We start from the raw sequence: 19,603 nt of genomic DNA on the forward strand, positions 1-19,603 counted from the left end.
GAGCTAGAAGCTACACAGCTAGAAGCTACAGAGCTAGAACCTACAGAGCTGGAAGCTACAGAGCTAGAAGCTACAGAGCTAGAACCTACAGAGCTAGAAGCTACAGGACTGGAAGCTATACAGCTAGAAGCTACAAGACTGGAAGCTCCACAGCTAGAAGCTACAGGACTGGAAGCTATACAGCTAGAACCTACAGAGCTAGAACCTACAGAGCTAGAAGCTACACAGCTAGAAGCTACAGAGCTAAAACCTACAGAGCTAGAAGCTACAGAGCTAGAAGCTACACAGCTAGAAGCTACAGAGCTAAAACCTACAGAGCTAGAACCTACAGAGCTAGAAGCTACAGGACTGGAAGCTATACAGCTAGAAGCTACAGAGCTAGAAGCTACACAGCTAGGAGCTACAGAGCTAGAACCTACAGGACTGGAAGCTACAGAGCTAGAAGCTACAGGACTGGAAGCTATACAGCTAGAAGCTACAGAGCTAGAACCTACAGGACTGGAAGCTATACAGCTAGAAGCTACACAGCTAGAAGCTACAGAGCTAGAAGCTACAGAGCTAGAACCTACAGGACTGGAAGCTACAGAGCTAGAAGCTACAGGACTGGAAGCTACAGAGCTAGAAGCTACAGGACTGGAAGCTACAGAGCTAGAAGCTACAAAGCTGGAAGCTACAGAGCTAGAACCTACAGAGCTAGAAGCTACAGGACTGGAAGCTATACAGCTAGAAGCTACAAGACTGGAAGCTCCACAGCTAGAAGCTACAGAGCTAGAAGCTACAGGACTGGAAGCTATACAGCTAGAACCTACAGAGCTAGAACCTACAGAGCTAGAAGCTACAGAGCTCAAACCTACAGAGCTAGAACCTACAGAGCTAGAAGCTACACAGCTAAAACCTACAGAGCTAGAAGCTACAGAGCTAGAAGCTACAGAGCTAGAAGCTACACAGCTAGGAGCTACAGAGCTAGAACCTACAGGACTGGAAGCTACAGAGCTAGAAGCTACAGAGCTAGAACCTACAGGACTGGAAGCTATACAGCTAGAAGCTACAGAGCTAGAAGCTACAGAGCTAGAACCTACAGAGCTAGAAGCTACAGGACTGGAAGCTATACAGCTAGAAGCTACAGAGCTAGAACCTACAGAGCTGGAAGCTACAGAGCTAGAAGCTACAGAGCTAGAAGCTACAGGACTGGAAGCTATACAGCTAGAAGCTACAAGACTGGAAGCTACAGAGCTAGAAGCTACAGGACTGGAAGCTATACAGCTAGAACCTACAGAGCTAGAACCTACAGAGCTAGAAGCTACACAGCTAGAAGCTACAGAGCTAAAACCTACAGAGCTAGAAGCTACAGAGCTAGAAGCTACACAGCTAGAAGCTACAGAGCTAAAACCTACAGAGCTAGAACCTACAGAGCTAGAAGCTACACAGCTAAAACCTACAGAGCTAGAACCTACAGAGCTAGAAGCTACAGGACTGGAAGCTATACAGCTAGAAGCTACAGAGCTAGAAGCTACAGAGCTAGAAGCTACACAGCTAGAAGCTACAGAGCTAGAACCTACAGGACTGGAAGCTATACAGCTAGAAGCTACAGAGCTAGAACCTACAGGACTGGAAGCTACAGAGCTAGAAGCTACAGGACTGGAAGCTACAGAGCTAGAAGCTACAGGACTGGAAGCTATACAGCTAGAAGATACAGGACTGGAAGCTACAGAGCTAGAAGCTACACAGCTGGAAGCTACAGAGCTAGAACCTACAGAGCTAGAAGCTACAGGACTGGAAGCTATACAGCTAGAAGCTACAAGACTGGAAGCTCCACAGCTAGAAGCTACAGAGCTAGAAGCTACAGGACTGGAAGCTATACAGCTAGAACCTACAGAGCTAGAACCTACAGAGCTAGAAGCTACACAGCTAGAAGCTACAGAGCTAGAAGCTACAGAGCTAGAAGCTACACAGCTAGAAGCTACAGAGCTAGAACCTACAGAGCTAGAAGCTACAGGACTGGAAGCTACAGAGCTAGAAGCTACAGGACTGGAAGCTATACAGCTAGAACCTACAGAGCTAGAACCTACAGAGCTAGAAGCTACACAGCTAGAAGCTACAGAGCTCAAACCTACAGAGCTAGAACCTACAGAGCTAGAAGCTACACAGCTAAAACCTACAGAGCTAGAAGCTACAGGACTGGAAGCTACAGAGCTAGAAGCTACACAGCTGGAAGCTACAGAGCTAGAACCTACAGAGCTAGAAGCTACAAGACTGGAAGCTCCACAGCTAGAAGCTACAGAGCTAGAAGCTACAGGACTGGAAGCTATACAGCTAGAACCTACAGAGCTAGAACCTACAGAGCTAGAAGCTACACAGCTAGAAGCTACACAGCTAGAAGCTACAGAGCTAAAACCTACAGAGCTAGAAGCTACAGAGCTAGAAGCTACACAGCTAGAAGCTACACAGCTAAAACCTACAGAGCTAGAACCTACAGAGCTAGAAGCTACAGGACTGGAAGCTATACAGCTAGAAGCTACAGAGCTAGAAGCTACAGAGCTAGAAGCTACAGAGCTAGAAGCTACACAGCTAGGAGCTACAGAGCTAGAACCTACAGGACTGGAAGCTACAGAGCTAGAAGCTACAGAGCTAGAAGCTACAGGACTGGAAGCTATACAGCTAGAAGCTACAGAGCTAGAACCTACAGGACTGGAAGCTATACAGCTAGAAGCTACACAGCTAGAAGCTACAGAGCTAGAAGCTACAGAGCTAGAAGCTACAGAGCTAGAACCTACAGAGCTAGAAGCTACAGGACTGGAAGCTATACAGCTAGAAGCTACAAGACTGGAAGCTACAGAGCTAGAAGCTACAGGACTGGAAGCTATACAGCTAGAACCTACAGAGCTAGAAGCTACACAGCTAGAAGCTACAGAGCTAAAACCTACAGAGCTAGAAGCTACAGAGCTAGAAGCTACACAGCTAGAAGCTACAGAGCTAAAACCTACAGAGCTAGAACCTACAGAGCTAGAAGCTACACAGCTAGGAGCTACAGAGCTAGAACCTACAGGACTGGAAGCTACAGAGCTAGAAGCTACAGAGCTAGAAGCTACAGGACTGGAAGCTATACAGCTAGAAGCTACAGAGCTAGAACCTACAGGACTGGAAGCTATACAGCTAGAAGCTACACAGCTAGAAGCTACAGAGCTAGAAGCTACACAGCTAGAAGCTACAGAGCTAGAACCTACAGGACTGGAAGCTATACAGCTAGAAGCTACAGAGCTAGAACCTACAGGACTGGAAGCTACAGAGCTAGAAGCTACAGGACTGGAAGCTATACAGCTAGAAGATACAGGACTGGAAGCTACAGAGCTAGAAGCTACACAGCTAGAAGCTACAGGACTGGAAGCTATACAGCTAGAAGCTACAGAGCTAGAAGCTACACAGCTAGAAGCTACAGAGCTAGAACCTACAGAGCTGGAAGCTACAGAGCTAGAAGCTACAGAGCTAGAACCTACAGAGCTAGAAGCTACAGGACTGGAAGCTATACAGCTAGAAGCTACAAGACTGGAAGCTACAGAGCTAGAAGCTACAGGACTGGAAGCTATACAGCTAGAACCTACAGAGCTAGAAGCTACACAGCTAGAAGCTACAGAGCTAAAACCTACAGAGCTAGAAGCTACAGAGCTAGAAGCTACACAGCTAGAAGCTACAGAGCTAGAACCTACAGAGCTAGAAGCTACACAGCTAAAACCTACAGAGCTAGAACCTACAGAGCTAGAAGCTACAGGACTGGAAGCTATACAGCTAGAAGCTACAGAGCTAGAAGCTACACAGCTAGGAGCTACAGAGCTAGAACCTACAGGACTGGAAGCTACAGAGCTAGAAGCTACAGAGCTAGAAGCTACAGGACTGGAAGCTATACAGCTAGAAGCTACAGAGCTAGAACCTACAGGACTGGAACCTACACAGCTAGAAGCTACAGAGCTAGAACCTACAGGACTGGAAGCTATACAGCTAGAAGCTACAGAGCTAGAACCTACAGAGCTAGAACCTACAGGACTGGAAGCTACAGAGCTAGAAGCTACAGGACTGGAAGCTATACAGCTAGAAGACTAGAAACATACATTTTCTAACAAAGGTATTATTACATGAAGTACCTTGATATATTTCACAAAAATCATTTTGCTTGATCTACTTATTAGTGTTGAGTGATCTTCTGTCCCTGCGTTGGGCGTCTCTCGTCCATGCATGCTCTATCAGAACCTGAAACGAAAGGGACAAAATGCAGACCGCGTACCAGTCTCTGCCGAGTCATTCGTCCTGCTCTCAACACTGAAACAAAAGGGAAAAAGATCGTTGCAGTTAAAAGTTTAACCGGTGCCTGGCACGCCGCATTCCAACGTCCAAGTTGAAGCGCACTTCTGTCCCTGCGTTGGGCGTCTCTCGTCCTGCTCTCGGAACCTGATGATTTGGATCTATTTACAAACTCAGAGTGATTAGTGTGATGTCACTAACAACATCAGCTCTCTTTAAGTGGGCAGTTTGAAGGGATCAAAGCCATCTGTGGTGTCACACAGTGAGGTCATCAGCTCTCAATTATCTAATTAAACATGCACATTATTCAACAGAAAAGATTTTCTGTTGAATAATGTGCACGTTCAATTTGTTAATTGAATGGCTTTTCCTGGAACTAAAACATACATTTTCTAGCAAAGGTATTATTACATGAAGTACCTTGATATATTTCACAAAAATCATTTTGCTTGATCTACTTATGAGTGTCGAGTGATCTTCTGTCCCTGCGTTGGGCGTCTCTCGTCCATGCATGCTCTATCAGAACCTGAAACGAAAGGGACAAAATGCAGACCGCGTACCAGTCTCTGCCGAGAGTCATTCGTCCTGCTCTCAACACTGAAACAAAAGGGAAAAAGATCGTTGCAGTTAAAAGTTTAACCGGTGCCTGGCACGCCGCATTCCAACGTCCAAGTTGAAGCGCACTTCTGTCCCTGCGTTGGGCGTCTCTCGTCCTGCTCTCGGAACCTGATGATTTGGGTCTATTTACAAACTCTGAGAGTGATTAGTGTGATGTCACTAATGACATCAGCTCTCTGTTAGTGGGCAGTTTGAAGGGATCAAAGCCATCTGTGGTGTCACACAGTGAGGTCATCAGCTCTCAATTATCTAATTAAACATGCACATTATTCAACAGAAAAGATTTTCTGTTGAATAATGTGCACGTTCAATTTGTTAATTGAATGGCTTTTCCTGGAACTAAAACATACATTTTCTAACAAAGGTATTATTACATGAAGTACCTTGATATATTTTGCTTGATCTACTTATTAGTGTTGAATGATCTTCTGTCCCTGCGTTGGGCGTCTCTCGTCCATGCATGCTCTATCAGAACCTGAAACGAAAGGGACAAAATGCAGACCGCGTACCAGTCTCTGCCGAGAGTCATTCGTCCTGCTCTCAACACTGAAACAAAAGGGAAAAAGATCGTTGCAGTTAAAAGTTTAACGTGCCTGGCACGCCGCATTCCAACGTCCAAGTTGAAGCGCACTTCTGTCCCTGCGTTGGGCGTCTCTCGTCCTGCTCTCGGAACCTGATGATTTGGGTCTATTTACAAACTCTGAGAGTGATTAGTGTGATGTCACTAATGACATCAGCTCTCTGTTAGTGGGCAGTTTGAAGGGATCAAAGCCATCTGTGGTGTCACACAGTGAGGTCATCAGCTCTCAATTATCTAATTAAACATGCACATTATTCAACAGAAAAGATTTTCTGTTGAATAATGTGCACGTTCAATTTGTTAATTGAATGGCTTTTCCTGGAACTAAAACATACATTTTCTAGCAAAGGTATTATTACATGAAGTACCTTGATATATTTTGCTTGATCTACTTATTAGTGTTGAATGATCTTCTGTCCCTGCGTTACGTCTCTCGTCCATGCATGCTCTATCAGAACCTGAAACGAAAGGGACAAAATGCAGACCGCGTACCAGTCTCTGCCGAGAGTCATTCGTCCTGCTCTCAACACTGAAACAAAAGGGAAAAAGATCGTTGCAGTTAAAAGTTTAACCGGTGCCTGGCACGCCGCATTCCAACGTCCAAGTTGAAGCGCACTTCTGTCCCTGCGTTGGGCGTCTCTCGTCCTGCTCTCGGAACCTGATGATTTGGGTCTATTTACAAACTCTGAGAGTGATTAGTGTGATGTCACTAATGACATCAGCTCTCTGTTAGTGGGCAGTTTGAAGGGATCAAAGCCATCTGTGGTGTCACACAGTGAGGTCATCAGCTCTCAATTATCTAATTAAACATGCACATTATTCAACAGAAAAGATTTTCTGTTGAATAATGTGCACGTTCAATTTGTTAATTGAATGGCTTTTCCTGGAACTAAAACATACATTTTCTAACAAAGGTATTATTACATGAAGTACCTTGATATATTTTGCTTGATCTACTTATTAGTGTTGAATGATCTTCTGTCCCTGCGTTGGGCGTCTCTCGTCCATGCATGCTCTATCAGAACCTGAAACGAAAGGGACAAAATGCAGACCGCGTACCAGTCTCTGCCGAGAGTCATTCGTCCTGCTCTCAACACTGAAACAAAAGGGAAAAAGATCGTTGCAGTTAAAAGTTTAACCGGTGCCTGGCACGCCGCATTCCAACGTCCAAGTTGAAGCGCACTTCTGTCCCTGCGTTGGGCGTCTCTCGTCCTGCTCTCGGAACCTGATGATTTGGGTCTATTTACAAACTCTGAGAGTGATTAGTGTGATGTCACTAATGACATCAGCTCTCTGTTAGTGGGCAGTTTGAAGGGATCAAAGCCATCTGTGGTGTCACACAGTGAGGTCATCAGCTCTCAATTATCTAATTAAACATGCACATTATTCAACAGAAAAGATTTTCTGTTGAATAATGTCTGCTCAATTTGTTAATTGAATGGCTTTTCCTGGAACTAAAACATACATTTTCTAGCAAAGGTATTATTACATGAAGTACCTTGATATATTTTGCTTGATCTACTTATTAGTGTTGAATGATCTTCTGTCCCTCGCTACGCCTCTCGTCCATGCATGCTCTATCAGAACCTGAAACGAAGGGACAAAATGCAGACCGCGTACCAGTCTCTGCCGAGAGTCATTCGTCCTGCTCTCAACACTGAAACAAAAGGGAAAAAGATCGTTGCAGTTAAAAGTTTAACCGGTGCCTGGCACGCCGCATTCCAACGTCCAAGTTGAAGCGCACTTCTGTCCCTGCGTTGGGCGTCTCTCGTCCTGCTCTCGGAACCTGATGATTTGGGTCTATTTACAAACTCTGAGAGTGATTAGTGTGATGTCACTAATGACATCAGCTCTCTGTTAGTGGGCAGTTTGAAGGGATCAAAGCCATCTGTGGTGTCACACAGTGAGGTCATCAGCTCTCAATTATCTAATTAAACATGCACATTATTCAACAGAAAAGATTTTCTGTTGAATAATGTGCACGTTCAATTTGTTAATTGAATGGCTTTTCCTGGAACTAAAACATACATTTTCTAGCAAAGGTATTATTACATGAAGTACCATGATATATTTTGCTTGATCTACTTATTAGTGTTGAATGATCTTCTGTCCCTCGTTACGCCTCTCGTCCATGCATGCTCTATCAGAACCTGAAACGAAAGGGACAAAATGCAGACCGCGTACCAGTCTCTGCCGAGAGTCATTCGTCCTGCTCTCAACACTGAAACAAAAGGGAAAAAGATCGTTGCAGTTAAAAGTTTAACCGGTGCCTGGCACGCCGCATTCCAACGTCCAAGTTGAAGCGCACTTCTGTCCCTGCGTTGGGCGTCTCTCGTCCTGCTCTCGGAACCTGATGATTTGGGTCTATTTACAAACTCTGAGAGTGATTAGTGTGATGTCACTAATGACATCAGCTCTCTGTTAGTGGGCAGTTTGAAGGGATCAAAGCCATCTGTGGTGTCACACAGTGAGGTCATCAGCTCTCAATTATCTAATTAAACATGCACATTATTCAACAGAAAAGATTTTCTGTTGAATAATGTGCACGTTCAATTTGTTAATTGAATGGCTTTTCCTGGAACTAAAACATACATTTTCTAACAAAGGTATTATTACATGAAGTACCTTGATATATTTTGCTTGATCTACTTATTAGTGTTGAATGATCTTCTGTCCCTGCGTTGGGCGTCTCGTCCATGCATGCTCTATCAGAACCTGAAACGAAAGGGACAAAATGCAGACCGCGTACCAGTCTCTGCCGAGAGTCATTCGTCCTGCTCTCAACACTGAAACAAAAGGGAAAAAGATCGTTGCAGTTAAAAGTTTAACCGGTGCCTGGCACGCCGCATTCCAACGTCCAAGTTGAAGCGCACTTCTGTCCCTGCGTTGGGCGTCTCTCGTCCTGCTCTCGGAACCTGATGATTTGGGTCTATTTACAAACTCTGAGAGTGATTAGTGTGATGTCACTAATGACATCAGCTCTCTGTTAGTGGGCAGTTTGAAGGGATCAAAGCCATCTGTGGTGTCACACAGTGAGGTCATCAGCTCTCAATTATCTAATTAAACATGCACATTATTCAACAGAAAAGATTTTCTGTTAAATAATGTGCACGTTCAATTTGTTAATTGAATGGCTTTTCCTGGAACTAAAACTTAAATTTTCTAACAAAGGTATTATGTCATCATGATGATGTCACTATATTATGTTGAGCATGAAAGGCAATGCTGATGGGTTCTATCTCCATGACAACAGATTCTATGCAAATTTGTACCTTCTTCTTTAATGGCGGTTGGCAAACTGTTTGGTGCTTTAGCGCCACCAACTGTTATGTAATTGCATTTATTTTTTATTTTTTTATATTAATTTTTTCTTAAGTTTGACCAAATATGGCGAAACCACATAAATGAAAGTGAAAGTTTCAAAGGAGTGAAGAGGAAGTTTGTCCGTTTGACTTGCAATGAAACTGTTGCCGTGATGAATAATTATAATATATATATATATTAGGGATGCTCCGATCTGATCGGCGCCGATCCATATCGGCCGATATTCCCCATATCGGTTTCGATCGGCGTTCTCAAAACGGCCGATGAAACTTGGCCGATCAGATGACATAGAATCTGCGAGAACTATCAGAGACGTCTCAATGGCGGCGCATAGCAACGGAGAAAATGCGCCCTGAGAGGGCCGGTGTTACACCCCTACTGGTTTTCAAACCTACTGGTTTCCCTACGCGTGCGTGTGTTGTGTTCTCTTAACATCTGCAGCGGGCTCCGTCTCGCTCACCAGATTCGACACATTCACAAACATATTGCTGGAGATCTTCAAGCCTCCGTTCATATCCATTTCGGCGATTACGATTGTATAAGTGAGCAGTGCATCACAGCCACGTAGGAATAAATACATTTAATAAAAAATAAAAAGATCGCCCGACCTGGTTTCGATCTGTCACGCAAAATGAGACTGCACTCTAAGCCACGCAGTCTGTGCGCTGCGCCACCAGATATTAGTTTCAACTCAAGTAATTGATATATTCAACAATTACGTCACATCTTTTGTTTCATGGGAACAGTTTGGTGGAGGGGATCTGAAACAACTGGTTACCTTGTTCGGATATTTACACTTTGAAACATGTTTAGCGATGCTTGTTCGCAACGCAACAGCCACACAATACCGACAACAACTAATTGACTTTCGTGACGAGTATATAATGACGATGGTACTGTGAACAGAGATTAGAAACATTGCGAACACTGAATAATAAATAAAAAAATTATTTCTTCATACGTGGCTGTGATGCACTGCTCACTTATACCAGTGGTTCTCAACCTTTTTTCAGTGATGTACCCTTTGTGAAATACTTTTTTCAGCCAAGTACCCCCTAACCAGCGCAAATAATCTTTGGTAAAAAAAAAGTAGTAATACACAGCACTGTGCCATCAGTGTCGGATTTATTAAACTGTCAACAATGAACATTGCATTAAACTGAATGCTTTAGCATTTACATTTTAATGAGAAACGTGTGCTTGTGCTTCACTGAGGATCTTTGTCAGTCTTGATGGCAGGGAGGCCACTGCTGTGATGAAGCTCTTCTCCAGGCACAGTCTGTTTCTTTGCTTTGTTTTGATCACAGTCATTGCAGAGAAGGAGGCCTCACATAAATATGTGGAGGCAAAGGGCAGTAGCTGCTCCAAAGCTTTCTGTCCCAGGTCAGAGTGCTCCTGCTTCACACACACCCAAAACTGTGTGAGTGTGGATGTGGCACACTTCATCTGGAGGCCACGGTCAGATGACACTTCCAGGAGTTTTTCCTGATAAGTGACAGGTAGCTTCTGTTTGCTTCAGACAAGAGAAATGGGTTTCTCACCCAATCCAGCTGTACAGATTTATCCTCCATGTCAGGAAAGTAGGAATGAAAATCTTTAATCACGTTGGTCAAATGTCCCACTATGACCGACTTGACTGCAGCTCTGTCCACATCCTCATGAGAGAGAAAAGCACCCACCTGGGGAAAGCAGGTGAAATCTCCCTCTGCAGAGGACCTTCTCCACAGCTCTGCTTTCTTCAGGAAGCCACCCAACTTGTCATACATGTTTAAAATGCTGGTCTCCTTGCCCTGCAGAGACACATTCAGTTCGTTCAGTTTGCTGAATATATCTGCCAGATAGCACAGCTTTGCAAGCCAGTCTGTGTCCTGGAACAACGTGGCATGGGGAGACCTGTGCTCGATCAGAAAGGTGTGTACTTCAGATCGTAATTCCAACAGCCGGTTGAGTATTCTCCCGAGAGAGCCAGCGTACTTCTGTGTGCAGCAGCAGTGTTGTGTGTTCAGCTCCCATATTTTCACAGAGGCGGCGAAACAGGCGTGCATTGCGTGGCCTTGACTTTATGAAGTTGATCACTTTGACGCTGTCGTTCAAAACGTCATGTAACACAGGGCTCATTTTCTTGTACGCCAACGCTTCCCTGTGTATGACACAGTGAGTCCACTTCATGTCGGGGTTTTCTTTTTTAATGCACGCTATGAGTCCTCTCGCGCTGCCCGTCATTGAGGCCGCTGCGTCCGTGCAGATGCTGCGGGGTGGGGGTGGGGTGCTAGTGAGAGTGTGCTCGGCAGAGCGATGCGACCCGAGAAGTGTTAACGGGGGGTGCTGAGCGATTAAATATATCTCTTGTTCTATTTTGTGGAGCCCCCTCAGGACTTGGTGCCCTACGCGCAGCGCGTGCACGTTATGGGGCGGCGCTGCTCGTGGACGTAAATCCCATTAAACATAGTCGTCTGAAAACTGACGGATTTTGCCGGCTCTGGTTTGGCCTTCTTTGGCACTTGTCCCTCCGTGTTTTCAGCAGCATTGCTCCGCTTCAACCACGACTTCATTATTTGAGTTTAAAAGCCGGCAGTGATAGACGGGTCATGACCGTTAGCGTGTGCCACGTTGGGTCAAACCATCCTGATATGGGCGAGACTCTGGGTTTTTAGGATAATTAAATTAAATTGCCTACTTAATATACAATTCAGTTTATGAACTTACACTTGTGTTTTATTGAATATTTATTAAATAACTATTTTAAAAGGATTTTTGAATGGATGATAATTTTAAATAGATTTTAAAAAATCTCACGTACCCCAGGGGTACGCGGACCCCCATTTGAGAACCACTGACTTATACAATCGTAATCGCCGAAATGGATATGAACGGAGGCTTGAAGATCTCCAGCAATATGTTTGTGAATGTATGACGAATCTGGTGAGCGAGACAGAGCCCCGCTGCAGATGTGAAGAGAACACAACACACGCACGCGTAGGGAAACCAGTAGGTTTGAAAACCAGTAGGGGTGTAACACCGGCAGAGAGCAGAGGGGATCCTCACTCACCGAGCGGCGTCCCTGTCCCGCCAAAATGCGGTCAGCTCAGCCGACGCTCGGATCTCCGTGGTCAACTCAGCCGACAAATAATTTCTGTGCCCCGATAGACTGATGTTCACGGTACATGCATTTGATCGGGAGCGCGCGAGGGTTTTGATAAAGTTAACGGAAGGATTCACGTGACACAACATCCGGTTTTTCAAAATTAGCGGAAAGAACCACGTGAAAAAACATCCGTTTTTCAAAATAAGATGTCGACAAATCATACACTAAGAAATCAAAGTAAGCAATGAACTGATTTTGTATCTTTATAGATCGTTTCTGAGATTTAAATTATGCTGAAATTAAATTGTTACTGTACCAAGGAAGAGTTAATAAAAATAAAGGTCAGACTTTTGTGTGTTAAAAAAGCACATTTCTGATTATTTGAAGTCCTGTATATAGATTTCCACAAGATTTCCAGGAAATGACTGATGCAGATGTGTTCCATACATATCTGAAATCCCCTACACTGGCAATCAAACAATTTTAATGTACTAAATTTAAATGTTGTGTATTTAATGTATTTTAATTGTAAATACTTAAAATACATAACCAATGTTGTTAAGAATAATTCATTTCATAAATAATGCTTCAATCGACACTGTCGATTCGACAGTGATCGGTATTATCGGATCGGCAGATACTGATTTCAGTGATCGGCACCAAAAAACCTGATCGGAGCATCTCTATTTTTAATGCTTTGTCATGCCGTATGATTCTTCGTGGGGAATCTGTTTTATAAATCCGTATAAACTTACCTATTAGTCAATAAAAATGTAAATATATCTCAAATGTGATGCCACTGGAGGTCTCAATCCAGCATTCCTTGATATATTTGAGTGAAAAGTAAAATCACACGTACACGCGTTGAGTTACCGTCCAATTGTATTTATTCCACAGAACAGACAATGGGAAGGAGGGAGGGAGGGAGGGAAGGGCGGGCGGAGGTCAGAGGTCGGCCCGAACACATACAGAACCTACTGTCTGAAACATGGCGTTGTTATTACACACAAGGTGCTTTTCATGCCACCAATGAAAGGAAAACATTATCCGACCAATTTGAAAAAAAAAATGTTTAAACAGCCAGCCATCTGTATTCTGGTGCTCACAAATTAATAACAGTTTAGCATTTAGGAGTTTATTGTAACTTACTTAATGGTTTAATAACACTTCATGTTTTGGAAGTTGTAAACAGTTACACATATGACTATCGCCCATGTAGAAATGCTTAAAAACAAAACATAAAAGTTGTAATCATATGTGAATAAATCATGACCGTTATAAAGCATTTAATAACTGTTTATGTACATTTACAGAGGTTTAGGTTTATATATGGTTTATGAATGTATTTTGAAGGGCATTATTTAAGTTGTAATAGTTTATTTGATAACATCTGCAGAGGTCTTATGTTTTAAATTAATACATATGAAAGATATTATAATAATAGACAATATTAAGGAGGAGAATATTGATATTATTATGATCATGTATTATGAAAACCATAGGGATTAATGTTTACTCTATGCAAATGTAAATAGCAGAATTAATGTATATTGCATATGGAGAGTGACTGTGCGTTAGTATTATATGAATTAATGACAAGCGGTTAGAAATCCATTAGTGACTCTCACAATAACGAAGACTTTTTTATTGTGAAGGTGACTTTTAATGCAGATCAAAACCAAAGGCAGGAATATATATTGTGGCGACTGGACTGGAAGTGACGCGTTTTACGACTGGTGAGAGAAAATTCCATCGTCTCAGAGAAGAGGTCGGTCTCTTTCTCCAGGTAAGTGACGCGCAGGAGGGTGTGCTCCCGTGAGCTCCCGGAGGAGCCACGAGGAAGCAGAAAGAGACACAGAGAGGAGGCACCTCAAATGATTGTTTACTTCCTTCCTGCCATTAAATGTTGATAACTTAATCCATAGGTGTCCGGAAGAAGCCTGTTTTTCCACCATCTGCAGAGTGCCCAGTTTCGAGAATACCTTACAGCATATATGATAACTATGTATTGCTTATTTATTATCCTGGAAGTGTCATCTGACCGTGGCCTCCAGATGAAGTTTGCCACATCCACACTCACACAGTTTTGGGTGTGTGTGTGACTTGTGTGTGAAGCAGGAAAACCCTGACCTTACTGACCTGGGACCGAAAGCTTTGGAGACAGCTACTGCCTTTGCTTTGCTCCACATATTTATGTGAGGGCCTCCTTCTCTCTGCAATGACTGTGATCAAAACAAAACAAAGAAACAGACTGTGCCCCTGGAGGAAGAGCTTCATCACAGCAGTGGCCTCCTGCCACCAAGACGGCAAAAAAGGATCCTCAGTGAAGCCTGGCACAAGCACAGTTTTCCTCATTAAAATGATCATGGCTATGCTAAAGCATTCCAGTTTAATGTTTAATACAATGTTCATTATTGACACGGATTTCCAATAAATCCGACACTGATGGCACATTAAGTGCTGTCTTGTGTACTACTTTTTTCAAAAGATTATTTGCGCTGGTTGAGGGGTACTGGGGGTGCCGGCTGACAGTATTTACAGAGGTACATCACTGAATCTGGAAAAGGTTGTTGAACCACCACTGTCCTACGGGCACTGGGGTACATAACTGCGTACAGAGGCGAGGCTAGGCAGTGTCGTGTGGGTCCCAGCTGCCCAACTGCCACTCAGTGAAGTGGGACCGGTGTAATGGTAGAAGTGAGAGTGATGTCATCGTTTTCGTTTTCCAGAAGCCTGTGAATGAAGTTTGGATTTAACTTAATCTCCACTAACCTCCGACTCTGCCTCCGCTTCAGCAGGCAGTGTGTTGGAAGCATCTCCTTTGTTCGTTTCCAGCCGCTCGTTGTGTTGTTCAATTTCTGCCGTCTCCAGCTTGAGCCTCCGGAGCCTCGACTCCGCAGCTTCTTGTGGATTAGCAGTCTACAACAAGACATGCTTATTTACATCCATTTGTGTTATCCATAGTGGATCTGCATTGCGATGCGTTAGCGTCTCCTTACCTTGCTAAGATAGTTCACCACCTTCGTCTTGGTATCTTCTACACTCAAACTTTGAGAAATAACCTCTTCATGGTTTGTAATCTTGAATCACAAAAGGACACGTTAAGTTTATGACCAGGCAACAAGCATAGCCATATCATTAACCATAGGTGCGATTGAGTTGCTGCCCTGCTGCTTCCTCTGAAGCTGAAGCTGAGAAGGCCTCCAGGGTGTGCTGCTGAAGCTGTCAGCCAGCCCAGGACACACCAACAATGACTTAAAGCCGGACTTAGCCTCGGCAGAATCTGAGTTCTAAGCACAAAACAAAAAAGTTGGTGTGAATGAGAAAATATGACAATAAATGAACTTTAAAAAAAGGTGAGATCCCTAACAAAAATAGACTGGTCGCATTACCTGGTTGTTGGGAGGAACTAAGATCTTCCCCAGGGAGGAGAGGAACTCCAGAGCAGCCAGCAGCAGCTGATCTGGACACTTCTGGGACACCACATTATCCACACACAACAGAGCCTGGAACACACACACACACACACAAAACACACAGATGTATTCTCCAATCTTCATCTGCTTTCTGTGGATGACTGACAGCATACCTGAAAAATGACTTGCGGTTCGATGTCTGTGGATATTTGACCACTAAACCTGAATAGACTTGTGGTTCGATATTGACTAAAAGCAGCTGCAGAGTAGACTGGAGCACGGGATGTGTCTGCACCTGGAGCATGGCAACAGGACAACACCCAGCTGCAGAGTAGACTGGAGCACGGGATGTGTCTGCACCTGGAGCATGGCAACAGGGACAACAGTTCAAGATTCAAGATTCAAGATGTTTTATTTGTCACATACACACACAGGGTGTGCAGTGAAATGAAAGTGGCAATGCTCAGCAGGAATGTGCAAGGGCAACAAGTACACACTATTTACAATAAAAAACAACACAATATTTAGTAGGGTATTGTGTGTGTGTGTGTGTGCCTAAGAGGGGAGGCAGTTGTGTGGAATATGTGGGAGCTCCCTGGTGAGGTCGGAGTTCACAATCACTGATGGCCTGAGGAAAGAAACTCCGTCTCAGTCTCTCTGTTCTTGCAAGCGTGACTACGGGCGCCTGCCTGACCGCAGCAGCTGGGAAACAGTCTGTTGTTGGGGTGGGTGAGGATCCTTCGCCTGATCCTGCCCGGCTCTGGTTCTGCACCCTCCTGGTGTACAAGTCCTGCAGGGTGGGAGTATGTAGTTTCCAATAGTGCGTTCAGCCGGAACACACTACTCTCTGCAGAGCCTTCCTGTCCTGGCGGAGCAGTTGCCAAACCAGGCTGTATGATGCTTCCTGTCAGGGGCCGCTCTCTACAGCTCCAGAGTAGAAGGACCTGGAAAGGATCTCTACTGAGAAACTTTAAATTTCCTCAGCTGCCTGAGGTGGTAGAAGGGCGCTGCCTTGCCTTTCTCACCAGAGTGTCTGTGTTTGTTGACCATATTGTCAGATCTGCTCGGTGATGTGGACTCCCCAGAGTATTTATACCCGCTCACCCTCTCCACAGTAGTCCCGTTAATCCCCAGTGGTGAGTACGTCCTCTGTTGTTGTACCCTCCTAAAGTCCACAATCAGCTCCTTAGTTTTTGGTGACGCTTCATGATGAGAGGCTGTTGTCCTGGCACCTTAGGTGACAGATCAGCAACTTCCTCCAGGTAGGCTAACTTCGTGGGATTTGGTAGGAGATCCAGGCCCACCACCACTGTGTCATCCATGAAACTTGATGATGGTATTTGGAGCTCGAACCTGGCCACACAGTCATGTGTGGCCACAGGGGAATACAGTAGGGGCTGAGGAGGCGCAACCCTGAGGGGATCCTGTGTTCAGGGTGAGGGAGTTTGGAGAGGGAATGTGTCTGCCCACCCTGACCTGCCTGTGGCCTGGCGGTCAGGAAGTCCAGGATCCCAAGCACACAGGGGGGTGTTGATCCCAGCTCAATCCAGCTTGCCGGCCAGTCTGGAGGGGACTTATGGTGTTGAAAGCTGAACTATAATCAATGAACAGCTTGAGTCTCACATAGCCCCCCCTCTGGCTGTCAGATGAGAGAGTGTGGTGTGCAGTACCTGGGAGACAGCATCATCTGTGTGGATGCTGTTTGGGCGATAAGCAAACTGCAAGCCGGGTCCATGGAGGGGAAGGGAGGAAGGCGCAGATGTAGTCCTTTGCTCAGCCTCAAAGCATTTCATGACCACGGTGAGGGCCACGGTGCAGTAGTCATTCATACATGCTGGAAGGAAGCATTCTTGGGCACAAGGGACAATAGTGGGATCTCTTGAAGCAGGGGCGCGGGGACCACCAGGACTCCAGCCAGGGAGAGGTTGAATATTGTGGTGAACACTGGAGCTAGCTGGTGCTACAGGTCTTCAGTACTCGCCCAGATATGCCATCTGGACCTGCAGCTTTCACTGGTGTTCACCCTCAACAGAGGCCCTCCTCACGCAACTGTGCTCGAGTCACAGAGAGTGTGTGTCCCCATGAGTATTAGGAAGGGCTTTCACCACCTCGGCTCGCTACTTGAGTGTTGTTTGTTAGCCGGCTGAGCTAGCGCTTTGTTGTTGCCTAGCCTCAAACCGTGCATAAAATGAGTTCAGGTCGTCCGCTAGGGATGCGTCGGCTTTTCTGCCATTGCCCGGCGGAGGTCTGCTCACGGTAGTCTGTGATAGTCCGTAGCCTACCTGCACCATGGGCGCCTGGTGTCAGCGCTGCTCCATCTGTGATTCCTCTGTCTCGGTACCTCCTTTTTGACTTCCTTCTGCACGCCCTCCTCCCAGTCCACCCAGACCCGCTGCCTTGTACTCGTCCATGTTGCCGGATACAAGACCCGGAGTTATAGGCAGCAGCAATGTCGACGGGCGTTCCTGAGCTTCACCGGATGGATCCATCAACCTGGCTTTTGGTTGGGAAAGACCTAACTTTTACCGTGGGGGACGATGGTGTCCATATAGCGTTGCTATGAGGGCTCATTGCTTCACTTCCATAAACTACGCTGGCGTCACTGGGAACTGGATTGGATCATGTCCACAGTCGGCGACCTGCATGAAGCGTCCTGTAGCTCAGCCTCCACTGATTGGTCAGACCACCGCTTCACGTTCCTCGTCACTCCCGCTTCCAGCGATATTTTGCAGTACGGTGCAAAAACGAAAAATACCGGCGGCATGGTCACTGATTTTCGAGCGGAGGAGAGAGAGACAGCCTTGTAACCCCTCTCTTGAATGAAAGTATAGCAGTGGTCCAGCGTTCTTTTCCCTCTGGTAGCACACGTAATGTGAGGATTCGGCATGACTTTTTAGAGTTAGCCTAATGCAATAAAGTCCCCAGCCACCACCACAGCAGCGTCCGGGATACTTGTTCTGATGCCGAACGCATAACACATCATAGTAAGGTCCCGATAGTGCTACGTCGGAATTGTCCGCTTGTGGTGGAATAGTGAAGCTGACTGTGGTGATGACCGAGCTGAACTCCGGAAGGTAGAATGAATGGCCCGGCATGAGATAAAATCAGATGTTCCAGGTTGACGAGCAGGAGCGAGAAAAGTCTTAATGTTCTTGAAGAATTACTTTCTGCACCACGTATATTTGTTAGTCATGAAGCAAACCCCTCACCCTTGGGATTTACCAGACTCTTCCGTTCTGTCTGCACGGAAAACAGAAAAGGACTCGGTTGGGCATATGACTCGATCCGTAGATAAGCACCAGCGGAATTCAGCCATGTTTCCGTCCAGACAAAAGATATTACAGTCCTCATGTCCCGTTGGAATCTGATCACTTGCCTAACATCATCCATCTTATTTTCCAGAGACTGGGCGTTAGCTTAAGAAGGGATGCTACCAGGCAGAGGTGAAGCGGTGGGCTTGAACTCTCAGAAGTCTGTTCGAATTCGCGCTCCGTTTCCTCGATGTTTTCGTCGTTGCGTCTCCCGTAGTAGCGCTCCACTGTTGTTGATGTAACCAGATTCGCCGTCGTCTACGATCTCTGCAGCCACGCTGGATCGATGGAAAAAGTGGACAAAAAACTCCTATGTTTTGCGCAAAAGTTTATGTCCAAAAAGTGTGCTATGATCGCATTATGCTGTTAGTGCCGATGTGTTTGTAGCAAGAGAAAACATTAAAAATAAACACCAAAAACTAAAAGGCGCACAATCTCCAGCGCACAATCTCATGAGCTACCTCGGCAGCCAGTCTGGACACGCTTGCCATCCTACACTACGCCTGTGTGCATGGGATGTGTGCGTGTTTAGATCTCACCTGGTCGGGACTCATTCGTAACCAGAGCTGTGTGATTATCCTCATTGCAGACAACACACACTGCTCTTCAGGAGAGGATTGCACCCGAACCACGGCGAGGAGGCATAACAGCGCCGCGTTCTGGAGACAGAAGGAACTTCCATTTCAAATGTCTCCGCCGAGCTTCCTTGCATTGTTTTCTCGGCTGGATTTAATCATTTTGGCAAGAATTTAACTGATAGCAGCTGGACAATATGGCTGTGAAATAGAGCTACACTGGAACAAGCCAAATAAGATTATTGAAGGTGGATCAAAAGACAGGTGATGCACAAGTCCAGACTTATTAAAATCATATTCGAAAATTAACAAGACTAATAAATGTTCACCTTTTCCACCCAGACATGAATCTTTTACGGTCCAAACCATCTCTATACACTGACGGCTAAATTAAATGAATT

At 45.2% G+C, this 19,603-nt stretch overlaps 1 long non-coding RNA gene across 1 annotated transcript; it reads right to left on the reverse strand.

Moving 5' to 3' along the window:
• Positions 1-9,923: 9,923 nt before the first annotated feature.
• On the reverse strand, positions 9,924-12,681 carry LOC130194014 (uncharacterized). Its single transcript, XR_008831770.1, has 2 exons — positions 11,865-12,681; positions 9,924-10,605 (listed from the first exon to the last, which is right to left on the reverse strand). It is a non-coding gene; the product is annotated as an uncharacterized LOC130194014 (long non-coding RNA).
• Positions 12,682-19,603: the final 6,922 nt, after the last annotated feature.

This window comes from Pseudoliparis swirei, chromosome 5 (genome assembly GCF_029220125.1).
Source record: "Pseudoliparis swirei isolate HS2019 ecotype Mariana Trench chromosome 5, NWPU_hadal_v1, whole genome shotgun sequence".
Lineage (NCBI taxonomy): Eukaryota > Metazoa > Chordata > Actinopteri > Perciformes > Liparidae > Pseudoliparis > Pseudoliparis swirei.